Raw genomic sequence first — 15,008 nt, forward strand, 5'->3', positions numbered from 1 at the left:
CAGAGCATACAGGGAAAAATGGACAATGCAGAGTAACAAGCAGGCACAGAGCCTGAATGTGCATTTGGAAGACAGACTGCAGACAGAACCAAACTCTTGGCCGATTTGCACATTGATGGCCCATCTCCGATAAACAAAAGACTAGTGCTCAGGTAGCCGATACCGTCCCAGACATTCCGACGTCACTACCCCAGCAAGAAGACACAAACAAAGGAAGGCCAACGGCCACCTAGGACACGCCCAGCCATCAAGGCACCCGCCCCTTTATTGGCTCAGATCGATGGCAGTGATCGAGAAGTTGCCCAATTAATTGGGACCAAGTTTAAGGCCCGCCTAAAAGCACGCGAAGCCCCTCCAAGTATAAAAAGGAACCCTCGCCATGTGTTCCCTCTTTTGGATTCGGCTCTCAACTGGAGAGACCCTTCCACCTGCACCACCAGAAGCAAGTACGTTCAAGTTTAACGCTCGCTACCAGACGGACGACCTTAGCTGTACTCCTGCTACCTCTTCAAACCCAACAGCCTCAGATCCGAATAACGGCCAATGTTCCTCTGACCTAAGTGGGCACCCGAAGTTAAGTATAGGTGTTAGTGATAGACATAGTTTAGTCTGTAGTGTTATTGTGCATGAGTAAATCATACTGTGTGTAAATAAAGTAGCATTGACTTTGAACTAGCTAACTGGTGTATTGGTTCTTTGATCGGTATTCGGTTGAACCTTGTGGCGGTATCAAGAGATACCTGGTGACTCTGAAAGCATATTCATAACTAAGATTAAGAGAGGCGACCTTATTAATCGCCATATTTATAACCACCAAAAGAGAACAACATTCTGGCGACATCTGATGGGACTCGACCTAGAAGTGACTTTGTCACTCCGAGAGAACCCAACTTTGAATTGGAAACCCAATTGGAAAAAGTAAAAGCCACAAGCTTAAGACCAGTATTGATCAAACCTCCCAGATTCGGAAGTGTGTAATTTGCATGCGCACTAACAGGGTATATAATGTAACCTCGATATATTTTGTTGCGTAAAACTGTCGAGAGCTTTGTAGACCGGAAATTAGCTTGAGCCGTACCCGTGTTTGCATCACTGCTTTATTCCCCCCTGTTCCAAATTTACGGTAGAAACTAGAGATTACAGTAGAAATGGCAATGAAGGCAATGGAACGCCTTATGAACCCCCAGGAATTCGAGGTCGCAGAGACCAGTAGAGCAGAGCAGTGTCCCATATGGGAAGAGGAAATTCGGGAGTATCTAAAAGGGAAAGGATGGCCCCTTTGGAGCGAAAATTCCGCAAATGAGGAAACAGGTCCCGGAAGTATAGGACAGACTTGGTGGGATAACCTGACCGAGATTCATAAGCAGAGTTTAGGAAAAGTTCACAAGCCGATGGCAATGGTGTCCTGCTTGGCACAATTGCAAGGCAAAGAGGAGTGATGTGTTGGGTGTACTGGATCACATACAGGTCACCAACACTTGAAGTAGTGCAACACTATTTTATTTAAAGGTTAACAATTTAAACATACTTGAACTGTGGGTAAATACGATTCCAGCTTTAACTAAAGACCTTTGCCTTGTCCTAACCAGTTGATGCACTCAGCACATGGTGAATGTCTGTGTTCCAGGTTGTGAGCTCTGTGCTCTGAGCTGGCTGCTACTCGAATGAGCGGGAACTCTGATGTCCCCTGTCTTTATAGTGCGTGTGCTCTCACTGGTGATTGGCTGCGGTGTTATGTATGTTGATTGGTCCCACTGTGTGTCCATCAGTGTGTGGCTGCACCATGATATACTGGTGTATATTATGACAAGGAGGTCGTGAAGACGCTCCGCAGAGAGATTCGAGACAGAGAGAAGAATAGTGAGGGAGACGTTAGCGAGTGCGAGAAATTTCATAAGCAACTTAAGAGAGCAGTTAGCAGCCAAGGACAAGGAGATGGCTGATGTCAAACGGGCACACCAATCTTGACTCACTCACCTAAGCAGCTTTCAGTCCCAGTACGATAAGGCCTACCAAGACACGCAACGCGCGGTGTTGGTAAGTGATGCACTATCAATTACGACGAGATGAGAGTAGAGAGTAATCGAGGCATTATTGAGCAGAGATGTGTTGCTTCCTGCAGCTGCTACTAGAAATGGTAGCAGCTCGGTGAGCGCACACATTTATATTCCGCCTACTGGGCGGAACCAGCAAGCAGGGACCTACCCTCGTACCTGTAGTACAGGAGCCTTACCGTATTACCTCTAATACATGTATTATACAAACAGTGGTGACTACCTCATTCACCCCCTGTTAAAAAAGAGTCCAGCGGGGGTGGTGGAAAAATTATTTACAAGTATGTGAGAATTTAAAGTTTACAGTCTTTTGAAAATTTACAAATTACCCGGTCGGGTGCCTTGATCCTCCGTTGTGAGCGCCGCAGTCCCGTTGGTGATGCAGGCGCCGGCTTGGTCGCCTGTGACTCCGGGTGCGTGTTGTCCTCATCTTCATCCCCGGGTGGAATCAGTGGGAGGACGGATCATCCTGGGGTGGGGGCTGAAGTGAGGTGCGCTGGGGGGAGGGTGGGTGGCGCCGGGGCAATCGGAGGGGAGGTGTCGAGTGGTGTGGGGCCATGGGTGGGGATCCAGCTGGTGCCAGGTCCCTGAGGGGGACTGTCCTGGCGGCTGTCGAGGTAAGCCACATAGGTGTACTACGGGTTTGCATGCAGCAGCTGTACCCTTTCGACCAACGGGTCCGCCTTATGGAGCCGCACATGTTTGCGGAGGAGGACGGGTCCTGGAGCTGCCAGCCACGTTGGGAGCGAGACCCCGGAGGTGGACTTCCTAGGGAAGGCAAGGAGACGTTCATGGGGGTTTCATTAGTCGCAGTGCAGAGTAGCGATCGGATGGAGTGGAGCGCGTCGGGGAGGACCTCCTGCCAACGGCAGACCGGGAGATTTTTAGACCGCAGGGCCAGCAGGTCGGCCTTCCAGACTGTCTCATTCTCCCTTTCCACCTGCCTGTTTCCCCGGTGGTTGTAGCTGGTCGTCCTGCTCGAGGCAATGCCCTTGCTGAGCAGGAACTGACGCAGCTCATCACTCATAAAGGAGGAGCCCCGGTCGCTGTGGACGTAAGCGGGGAAACCGAACAGGGTGAAGATGCTGTTGAGTGCTTTAATGACCGTGGCAGACGTCATATCGGGGCATGGGATGGCGAAGGGGAATCTGGAGTATTCATCGACCACGTTCAGGAAGTACGTGTTTCGGTCGGTGGAGGGGAGGGGCCCTTTGAAGACCATGCCTTCACCAGGTGCACGCGATCTGGCCGGTGGAAGTGCGGTTTGCACTCCGCGCAGACCTGGTAGTCTCTGGTGACAGCCCTGACCTCCGCAATGGAGTAGGGCAGATTGCGGGCCTTTATGAAGTGAAATAACCGGGTGACCCCCGGGTGACAGAGATTATCGTGTAGGGCCCGGGGTCGGTCCACTTGTGCGCTGGCACATGTACCTCGGGATAGGGCACGGGCTTACCGGGGCGATACAAAATCTCATAATTGTAGGTGGAGAGCTCGATCCTCCACCTTAAGATTTTATCATTTTTTACCTTGCCCCGCTGCCTATTATTAAACATGAAGGCAACCGACCGTTGGTCAGTGAGGTGAGTGAATCTCCTGCCAGCCAGGTAATGCCTCCAGTGCTGCACAGCTTCTACGATGGCTTGGTCCTCTTTTTCGACGGAGGAGTGCCGAATTTCGGAGGCATGGAGGGTGCAGGAAAAGAATGCCACGGGACTGCCTGCCTGGTTGAGGGTGGCGGCCAGAGCGAAGTCCGATGCACCGCTCTCGACCTGAAAGGGGAGGGCCTCGTCGACCACGTGCATCGCCGCCTTGGCGATGTCAGCCTTGGCACGGTTGAAGGCCTGGCGAGCCTCAGCCATCAGGGGGAAAACTGTGGAGTGGATCAGTGGGCGTGCCTTGTCCGCGTAATTAGGGACCCACTGGGCGTAATAGGAGAAAAACCCCAGGCATCGTTTGAGGGCCTTGGGGCAGTGGGCAAGGGGGAGTTCCATGAGGGGGCGCATGCAGTCGGGGTCGGGCCCTTGAATTCCATTTTCCACAACATAGCCAAGGATGGCTAAACGATTGGTGCGGAACACGCACTTCTCCTTATTGTATGTGAGGTTCAGGAGTTTGGCGGTGTGGAGAAATTTGAAAAGGTTAGCGTCGTGGTCCTGCTGGTCATGGCCGCAGATGGTGACGGTATCTCGGTACAGGAAGGTGGCCCGCAGCCCCTACCGGTCAACCATTCGGTCCATCTCCCGTTGGAAGACCGAGACCCCGTTAGTGACGCCGAAGGGAACCCTAAGGAAGTGGTAAAGGTGGCCGTCTGCTTCGAACGCAGCGTATTGGCGGTCCGCCTTGCGGATGGGGAGTTGGTGGTCGGCAGATTTCAGGTCCACTGTGGAAAAGACCCGGTACTGTGCAATCTGATTGACCATATCAGATATGCGTGGGAGGGGGTACGTGTTGAGCTGCATGTACTGATTGATGGTCTGACTGTAGTCAATGACCATCCTGTGTTTCTCCCCAGTCTTACCTACTACCACTTGGGCTCTCCAGGGGCTGTATCTGGCCTCAATGATGCCTTCCCGCAGCAGCCGCTGGACCTCCGACCTGATGAAGGTCCTGTCCTGGGCACTGTACCGTCTGCTCCTGGTGGCGATGGGTTTGCAATCCGGGGTGAGGTTTGCAAACAGGGAAGGTGGGTCGACCTTAAGGGTCGTGAGGCCGCAAACGGTGAGGGGTGATAGGGGTCCGCCGAATTTTAGAGTTAGGCTTTGGAGGTTGCACTGGAAGTCCAGGCCAAGTAACAGGGCAGTGCAGAGGTTGGGGAGGACGTCGAGCCGGAAGTTGCTGAACTCTACACCCTGGACAGTGGGGGTGGCGATACAGCACCCACGGATTTCCACGGAGTGGGATCCAGAAGCCAGGGAGATTCTTTGGGTAACGGGATGTACCGCGAGGGAGCAGCGGCTTACTGTAGCGGGGTGGATGAAGCTTTCCCTGCTCCCGGAGTCCAAAAGGCAGGATGTCTCGTGCCCATCAACTTTCAGCGTCGTCATCGCGGTTGCGAGGTTGTGCGGCCGGGGCTGGTCGAGCGTGATGGAGGCGAGCTGCGGCTGGTGTTGGTAGGCCCCGAGCTGGTCGGCGGCGGTGGCAGGCGATGAGCGGCCAGATGAGATGTTCGACGAGCAGGGGTCCTGAGGCGCCGTCCAAAATGGCGCCGAAGATGGTGGCGCCCACGGGGCGCACGCAGCGTGCGGCGGTAAAGATAGCGGCGCCCACGGGCCGCACGTGGTCTGATGGGAGGAAGATGGCGGCACCCGCGGGCCGCACGTGTTCTGCTGGGAGGAAGATGGCGGCACCCATGGCTGCACGTGGGCTGCGGGGATGAAAATGGCGCCACCCACGGGTCGCACCTGGGGGTGCGGGAACAATGGGCCTGGATACAGTGGTGACCAACCGGGCCTGGCACACCGCAGCAAAATGTCCCTTCTTCCCGCGCCGGGCAGCGCTGCCGGGGGTGCTTTGTCTGGCCGCTGAAGTAGCATTTGGGACCCCCGGGGCTGGCTGGCTGCCGGGCGGCGCAGGCTTGTGTTGGTTGGGGGCGGTCGTTGGTGGGGCCCACGATGTCCATGAGGGCGTGTGCGGTCGGGGGCGTACGACTGTACGTTACGGGTGGCAACAGTCAGCGAGTTTGCGAGTTGCCTGGTTGCCGCAAGGTCGAGCGTACCCCCTTCTAATAGGCACTGGCGGACGTACGCTGACCCCATGCCCGTAACGAAAGCGTCCCGGATTAAAAGTTCAATATGTTCGACTGCCGAAACTGCCTGGCAATCACAGTTCCTCGCCAGGATGTGCAGGGCACGCCAGAAATCGTCTAAAGACTCACCAGGGAGTTGCTGTCTCGTGGATAGGAGGTGCCTGGCATACAGTTTGTTGATTGGGCGAATATAATGTCCTTTCAGGAGCTCCATTGCTTCCATGTAAGTAGGCGCATTCCGGATAAGAGGGAAAATATCGGAGCTCACCCGTGAGTAGAGGACCTGGAGTTCCTGTTCTTCCGAGGGTTGGTCCATCGCGGATCTGAGGTCGCTCTCGAAACGAGCGAGCCAGTGGTCGAAGGCCAAAGCGGCATTGGCTGCTTGAGGGTGCAGCTGTAGGCGATCAGGCTTGATCAGTAGTTCCATCGCTGTAATATCTCTGCTTAATAAATTGATGCACCATCAATTATGATGAGACGAGAGTAGAGAGTAATCAAGGTTTTATTAAGCAGAGATGACTAGAAATGGTAGCAGCTCGGTGTGCACAAACATTTATACTCCGTCTACTGAGCGGAACCAGAAGGCAGGGATCTACCACCGTACCTGTAGTACAGGAGCCTTACCGTATTACTTCTAATACACGTATTATACAAACAGTGGTGACTACCACAGTAAGAGAAGAGGCAGAACTTCAAGTCGAGCAATTAAAGAAGCATAGTCAGGATTTAAAAGCACCCCTACGAGGACAGCAAGTTGCATTGTGGGTAGCACAATTGCTTCACAGCTCCAGGGTCCCAGGTTCGATTCCGGCTTGGGTCACTGTCTGTGCGGAGTCTGCACATCCTCCCCGTGTGTACGTGGGTTTCCTCCGGGTGCTCTGGTTTCCTCCCACAATCCAAAGATGTGCAGGTTAGGTGGATTGGCCATGATAAATTGCCCTTAGTGTCCAAAATTGCCCTTAGTGTTGAGTGGGGTTGTTGGGTTATGGGGATAGGGTGGAGGTGTGGACCTTGGGTAGGGTGCTCTTTCCAAGAGCCGGTGCATACTCGATGGGCCGAATGGCCTCCTTCTGCACTGTAAATTCTATGAAATCTATGACTCCACAGTTCCACCACGGAACAAAGGCAGAGTTCGGTAGACCACGCCAAATGCCGAAAGCAAATTGCAGACCTGCAATCTCTGATCTCAGTACAAAATGGTTTCCAAGATACATTTGGACCCCAGCTAGATTAGGAAAATGGCCCCAATTGGCAGGAGCTAAATTAAACTGCCCACCGCTATGTGAAGGAAACACGTACTCCAGATAAAACCCAGGAAAGGAAAGCACCCCCACCCCCGACTGCACAGGTATTGCACAATCCCATGAACCCTGTCACCACACAGCGCAGGGCCACAACAAACGGAGACCCCGATTTTCTGTACACTACCCCATTAACCGTCACCCAATTAAGGGACGCGTGTAACAAAATCAAACCGTTCCAACCCACATCGGACCCGCACCATTACTTCGCGAAAGTTAAACAACAGGCGACCATGTACGGCCTGGACGAAAGAGAGCAAGATATGCTCACAGTTTTGAGCCTCGACCCCTCAGTCGTGGCAGCCCTTCCCGACCCACAAAATGTAAGAGGAGGCACCCTCCAAGAAATGCATGCAGCGACCCTAGATGCGATTGGCTACAATAAGGGAGATCCTGTAGAAGGACTCAATAAATGCAGACAGAAAAAGACCGAGCACCCAACAGCGTTTACTGGACGCCTTTGGACCCACTTTACTGCAGTATTTGGAGAGTTAGTCCGCGCCCATTTGACACCAGAAAATATGGCCAAATGGACTCGTATCCTAGTCTCCCACGCGACCGAAGCATAACAGAGAGATTACGCTAATTATGACCCCTCAGACGATACACCTAATGAGAAATGGGTATTAAAGAGATTATCCCGAGCTTGGGAACAGTCCCTTCAGGGAAGTTGAGATTACGGAAAAGTAGAGGAAGAGCAGGCAGATGCTAACATGCATCCAGTCAGGACACATCTAAACCCCGCATGGGTAAACGAGGGAAGAAACAGCCCACAGCAGCCTAAATCACAAGAGTGCTACAATTGTGGACAGTTAGGACATTACGCCCGAGAGTGCAATGCCCCCCAGAAACAGCAGCGAAACCAACAGGTACATACCCTAAACAAGAACAGAGCCAAGCCCATTCACAGTGTCCGCGCCCATTCTGAGAACGCAGACATGAACGGCACCGATTGACAGTGTTCGAGCTCCCCAACTTGGGTCTGCGACACCCTTTGGGACAAGTCCAGGAGACCGGCAGTGGCAGGCACAGTCCGGGGACACCCCGTAGAATTTCTTTGGGACACAGGAGGGTCCCGTACCATGCTAAATTCCTCCGCAATATTCCAACGGAATACATGGCCCACCACAGACACAGAAACAGCACTGTCTGTGCAGAGTCTGCACATCCTCCCCGTGTGTGCGTGGGTTTCCTCCGGGTGCTCCGGTTTCCTCCCACAGTCCAAAGATATGCAGGTTAGGTGGATTGGCCATGATAAATTGCCCTTAGTGTCCAAAATTGCCCTTATTGTTGGGTGGGGTTACTGGGTTATGGGGATAGGGTGGAGGTGTTGACCTTGGGTAGGATGCTCTTTCCAAGAGCCAGTGCAGACTCGATGGACTGAATGGCCTCCTTCTGCACTGTAAATTCTATGATATTACCCTTTGCGGCTTCACAGGACACTTACAGCAGGGACACATAATGGCCCCTATGGCTATTCAGATAGGCAACATTAAGACAAAACACACCGTTGTTGTAGTAGATCTACACCAGACAGTCGAACACATTTTGGGGATAGATTTTATGAGCTCCCACAATCTTTCGTTCGACCCCGTCAATAGATGTGTGTGGAGAATGGCAAAGGCAGCACGAGCCCCCACCACGCTCACAGTTGGAGACTACGCACACAAGATTAGCGTAGTAGGAGACTTCTGGTTTGATCCACGAACCATTAGTCAGGACAAAGACGTTAGAGACATTTTGCAGAAACACAAAGCAGCTTTTGCCCAGCACAAGCACGACTGCGGCAGGATCGCAGGTTTAGTTAACATCACAGGACCCGACCCAAAACCCCAAAAACAGTACGGTTTCCCCCAACAAGCAGAGGGAGAAATTGCAAAAGTCATCCAAAGTTTACTTGACCAAGGCGTACTTCGTTCAGTAGCCTCAACTAACAATGCCCCAATCTTGCCGGTCAGGAAACCCGATGGCTCATGGCGACTGACCATTGATTGTAGGAACTAAACAAAGTCACCCCATTAGCAGTCCCCACCGTAGCCAGGAGTCCCGAGACAATGTTAAAACAGGGACCTCAGTCAAAATTTTTCATGATTTTGGATAAAGCGTGCCAATACAAATTTGCTTTCACCTTCCAGGGACAGCAATACACATGGACGTGCCTACCGCAAGGCTTCCACAACTCCCCCTCCATTTTCCACTGACAATTGACAAATGGATTAACTAAATTTTCCTGACCCGATTGCCTTGTCCAGTATGTAGCCGACTTACTTCTACAGATGGACACTAAGGGAGATCACATTTCACTTCTCTCCGAATTATTAGGACTCCTTCACGAAATCGGACGGAAAGTTAACCCCAAAAAGGCCCAGATTCTGCAAGAAAAAGTCATTTATTTAGGCACAGTAATCACCCATGGCAAGCGTGAGATCGAGCAGAAACGCATTGACTCCATTGTTAAATTACCCTTGCTGCATGATGTTACAGCCCTCCAGTCATTTCTAGGACTGGTTGACAATTGCAGGAACCACATAGACGGATTTGCCACAAAGGCAGCCCCTCTTTCCGAGGTCCGAAAAAAGCAAGCCCCATGGAAATGGCTTCCACAGCGCACGGATGCCAATGGATGCATTGAAACGTGCCCTGAGCACAGCTCCCGCTTTACAGGTCTCAGACGCACTCGCCCCATACGCAATAGAGGTTGCAACCACCGACCAAACCCTTTCGGCCGTGCTCCTCCAGGAAAGACACGATCGTTTATACGTAGCATACGCCTCACGAGTTCTCGATCCGGTAGGGCAAGGATTTTCTGCCTGCGAAAGGCGCTTGCTCACAGTTTTTCGGGTTGTTCAGTACTTTGCGTACATAACAGGACTCAACCCCGTAACCATTTTAACAGAGCACACCCCAACCCAACTTCTACTAGACGGTAGACTAAAGACGGTACGGTCAGCCAAATTCGTGCAGCACGATGAACCCTACTCCTACAAGGACGGGACATTACGGTTAAAAGGACTAAGACACACACGTTTCTAGCAGACAATTTACAGTACACAGGCACCTCACATGAGTGTGAAATCATTACCACCAAGCACAATACAGGCCCCTTTGTCCCCAAATCAGCTTCCCCAAAACCAGGTACTACACCCCAGAGACCCCAGCCCACAGACACAGACGCAGCTCTTAGGATTTATGTGGATGGCTCCTCCACAGTTTTAAATGGTAAGAGAATCACAGGTTGTGGTATCTATGTGGAGGACGCGCAGGGATGCGCGTTGGAAGAAATCTCACTAAAATTGCCTGGACATCTAGTTTCGCAGGCAGCCGAATTAGCAGCCACAGCATAAATTGTACAGCACCCCGACTCATTCCCGACCCCAGCCGACATATACTCCGACAGCCTATGTGTTTGCAATAGCTTAACTGAGTTCCTACCCCTGTGGGAATCTAGAGGTTTTGTTTCCGCAGACGGAAAACCCCTACCCTCAGCCCCATTACTCCAGCATATCCTCAAGACAGCAAAAGGCCGTAAATATCATTAAAGTTCGCAGCCACTGTCGTTCTTCCCCCCCCCAGTAACGTTAAGGTAGACGCCCTAGCAAAAGCAGGTTCCAGACATGGTCACTTTTGGAATCCCCCCCGAGAGTGCCCCAGTACACGCAGTCCAGGTCTCACAGACCAATATTCAAGATTTAGCTCAAGCCCAGAAGGAAGACAAAAAGCTCAGTGAAGTTTTAAAAGGTAACTTCCCAGCCCCTATGATAAGTACAGAAATGCTTTAACAGCACACGATGGCATAATTTTAAAAGACGGTATTTATGTGGTCCCACCCAAGATAGAAACCAGATTATCTGCCAATTCTATGACAACCATGGACACCAAGGGATAAATTGCAACCCTTGCCCACCTCAGACCTCTCTGCTGGTGGCCCGATTTAAAATCCAATGGGACTCATTGCATTGAAAACTGTTTGATTTGCACTCAGAACAATCCAGACAGGTATGCGAGGAAAGGTCAACTCAGTCACATCCGCCCTGTTAATGGCCCCTGGACGAATTTACAGATAGATTACATAGGTCCCCTATCCCCCCTGCAAAAATGGTTTTAAATATGTGCTGGTAGTGATCGATACCTTCATGAAATGGGTGGAAGCTTTTCCATCTAGGATTAACACCGCTAAAACGACAGCCAAGATTCTAACACAGCATATCTTCACAAGATGGGGCCTTCCCCGTAGTATCGAGCAGACCAAGGCTCACATTTCACAGGACGCGTCATGAAAAATGTCCTCACAATTTTCGGCATACGACAAAAATGTCATATTGTCTATCATCCCCAATCAAGCGGAATCGTAGAGCGATCATTAGGAACACGGTATCAACTTCGACAGGATACACCCCCCTCACCCTCATGACCGGACAACACATGAAGGGAACAGAATACTTGTCAGGGCTTGATTTGGCCAGCCCCACAGTCACCGCCCTCAACCACGAGAAAGCAGTACAACAAATCCTGGAAAACGTTAAAGCAGCCCAGCTTGCAGCAGCTGTTAGGCTTGGCACACGGCAAACAGAGTAAAGCATGTTTTGATAAGACGGTACACCCAACGGAATTTTCAGTAGGACAGCAAGTCATGCTCTCTCTGTACAACCCCAGTTCATTTCTTTCCCCCAAATTCGCAGGACCCTACTCAATTTCAGACAAAGTCAGCCCCTCCGTTTATAAGATCAATTATCCTAATGGGAAGTCAGGATGGTTTCACATAAACCAGCTTAAGGCTTATGGCGCACAGAACAACCACTCCCACGACATCTCACTCGCAGCAGCAGACGAACACGCCCCGCCCATGGACGACCTATTCCTACCCTCCCCCAACCAGTCCAACCCGTCCTCAGACACAACTTCGACCCCACCCCCAGAGACACGACTCCGCCCCTCCCTTAATTCGACCAGCACTGACAGCAACAGCGATAGCAGTGATACGTTAGACCCCATGGAACCGCCACACAATTTCAATTCTGCACCAGGCCCCACTCCCAGCGACTCCGAACACGATACGTTCGACCCCTTCGAGACCACTTATATAAAAGCCCCTGAACCAGACCCACCGCCCGATGACAATGGATTGCCCCCTACCGCCTCCCCCCTAGACACTAAGCATTGGCACCGTAACAATTCCTACAGACTCATCCGTAACAATGAGATGGACCCCACGTCGGCCCAAGCAGCCTTGGCACACCTACTTCAGTCATGAGTTTGGCAACCGGGAGAAGATGATGACTCCGAGTCTGACTCCCACCAGGCTAGCCCCTTTGCGACTCTTTTTGCAATAGAACAATGAGGTGTCCAGATGATGGGAAAAAGGAATCAATTGAGATTTACAGTGTCCTTCTTTCTGATGGAGCCTGCCCGTTTTGTTATTTTAGTTTGATATGTTACATGTCCAATGTTTGTATTGTGTACAACCCTTTGATACAGTTTATTCATGGCCCAACGCCAAATTTTGATGCAGTCACGACTACTCTTTTAATGCTACATGGCAGTTAAAGGAACAAGTTTGTCGGCAGACACCACTTGATACAGTCATAAATACTCTTCTGATTCGACGGCAATCATAAGAGGCAGATTATCCACGATGAACACAAATTCTTTCCGTTCTTGTCCGGTCACCCAGGCAGTGGAGTAACGGCACTGGTCCCTGCCCTGCCTGAGGACCCCCATCTGGTCAGCTACGCTCGGGTAGTGCACCTACGGCACTGGTCACCGCCCTACCCGGGGATTCCATCCATTCTTGCCCTGCCATGGCCCACACGCACCCCATTCGGAGTTTTTGGTTTTACTGTTTTTTAGTATGTGGTTTAAAGAATGCTCTTTGCCACAAGTTTGTTTGCTTTCCGGCGATCCTTAGGTCGCTCTCCCTCATGCTATTTACATCCTCAAACACTTGGATGAAACGATTGGCTGGTGGATGGAGAAATTGTCCGCCCACTCAGTGCATCGACAACACAGGCTGCAAGACTGTTCGCACTGTGACAGTATTTATTTTTCGGATGTCTTGTCCCCAAAAATATTTGGTTTAACAAAAAAAAAATGAGGGAGTCACATAAAGTAACAATTCTAATGGGCAATTGATGATAAAAGGAGAGACAGACAGACATACAAGATCTTAAACAAGGTAATAACAGATATTATGCTTGTGTCCACAGGAAATCCAAAACACCAGAAGACAGAGGAAGACCAAGAGAAAAATGAAGACGGACATAATACCTACATTTGGATCATCATGGGATCACTACAGTTGCGCGCAGAAGCGACCCCCCCCCCCCTGACCCCTACCCCACAGGTCATGAATGTTTCCCATCACTGCCATACACCACACCCAGAGACAGCCACTGACACACCATCCTGGTGCGACGACCTCATAAAATGGTATTCCCTTTCATACATCGTGGAAGCCCTACTAGTGATAGCAATACTCTGCACTGTCATCCAGACACTGAGACTTCGGAAATAGCGAAGGAAAGCCGCCCGCACTCCAGTATACACACTTAGACCCCCCTATGTTCGGACTCCAGCAAACCCCCCACTCTCTCTAAAGGAATAAAGTGCATTGATTACTTTTTTTTGTTTTGTTTTAATAAAAAAGGATGTGAATTTTCTGATCCTGACCGCCAAGATACAGAGAAATGTAACGCTGCTATTGTATAGTTTTACACTGTTTGTAAATTATTTTATTGGCTAAACAGCCTGAAGATAGTTTAGAGGAAGATTGTTACAGGTTCCCGTGTTTTAAAGAAAAAGAAATGTAATGCTTGCTTGAATGTTATAGTGCCCCTTAGGATTTTATAATGATATGATGTAAATAAAAGCAATTTAGGTAAAGGTTCAAATCCATAGGACAGAGCAGGATAGAACCTGTCCTTGATTGCGGGTGCTCGACTTAGGCAGCGAACAAAGAAGATTCAGTAATGTGATCCTTCACGCTTCGCGTTGAGGATCATAAGGAGAGAGTGTAGCCATCTGGGATGGCCACTTTCAGCATATAAAATGGACACTCGCAGAGCATACAGGGAAAAATGGACAATGCAAAGTAAACAAGCAGGCACAGAGCCTGAATGTGTATTTAGAAGACAGACTGCAGACGGAACCGAAACTCTTGGCCGATTTGCACATTCATGGCCCATCTCCGATAAACAAAGAACTAATGCTCAGGTAGCCGATACTGTCCCAGACATTCCGACGTCACTACCCCAGCAAGAAGACACAAACAAAGGAAGGCCAACGGCCACCTAGGACACGCCCAGCCATCAAGTCACCCACCCCTTTATTGGCTCAGACCGATGGCGGTGATCGAGAAGCTGCCCAATTAATTGGGACCAAGTTTAAGGCCCGCCTAAAAGCACGCGAAGCCCCTCCAAGTATAAAAAGGAACCCTCGCCATGTGTTCCCTCTTTTGGATTCGGCTCTCAACTGGAGAGGCCCTTCCACCTGCACCACCAGAAGCAAGTACGTTCAAGTTCAACGCTCACTACCAGACGGACGACCTTAGCTGTACTCCTGCTACCTCTTCAAACCCAACAGCCTCAGATCCGAATAACGGCCAATGTTCCTCTGACCTAAGTGGGCACCCGAAGTTAAGTATAGGTGTTAGTGATAGACATAGCCTGTAGTGTTATTGTGCATGAGTAAATCATACTGTGTGTAAATAAACTAGCATTGACTTTGAACTAACTAACTGGTGTATTGGTTCTTTGATCGGTATTTGGTTGAACCTTGTGGCGGTATCAAGAGATACCTGGTGACTCTGAAAGCATATTCATAACTAAGATTAAGAGAGGCGACCTTACTAATCACCATATTTATAGCCACCAAAAGAGAGCAACAGCAGCCTCGAACAAAGCATTGTTTGCA

The sequence above is a fragment of the Scyliorhinus torazame genome, chromosome 13 (assembly GCF_047496885.1).
Source record: "Scyliorhinus torazame isolate Kashiwa2021f chromosome 13, sScyTor2.1, whole genome shotgun sequence".
Taxonomy (NCBI): Eukaryota; Metazoa; Chordata; class Chondrichthyes; order Carcharhiniformes; family Scyliorhinidae; genus Scyliorhinus; species Scyliorhinus torazame.